Consider the following 452-nt stretch of genomic DNA (forward strand, 5'->3'; position numbering starts at 1 on the left):
GAACCTCAGAGAGGGCTGCAATCCCGATGTCCAAACGCTTGAGCTCAGATGATAACAGAGACAGGTGATCATCCTCTCTTAGGGATAGGACATTCCAGGCACCCACCCGAAGGGACCGCCTCAGGTTAACCCAAGGAGACCAAGGAGTTAGTATAGACAAATATACATTTCTACATTCATATAGACATATATGTATACCAACGGTATATAGAGAATATGTATACCGTTGTTTTGTATATGTATATATATATATATATATATATATATATATATATATATATATATATATATATATATATATATATATATATATATATATATATATTTAAATATACCGTTGGTAGACATATATACTGCATATATACATAAACACGTCCTTTCATACATGCATACATATATATATATATATATATATATATATATATATATATATATATATATATATATATATA

Source organism: Eptatretus burgeri, chromosome 13 (assembly GCF_056783735.1).
Source record: "Eptatretus burgeri isolate ZD-2024b chromosome 13, Ebu_testis_v1, whole genome shotgun sequence".
Classification (NCBI taxonomy): Eukaryota; Metazoa; Chordata; class Myxini; order Myxiniformes; family Myxinidae; genus Eptatretus; species Eptatretus burgeri.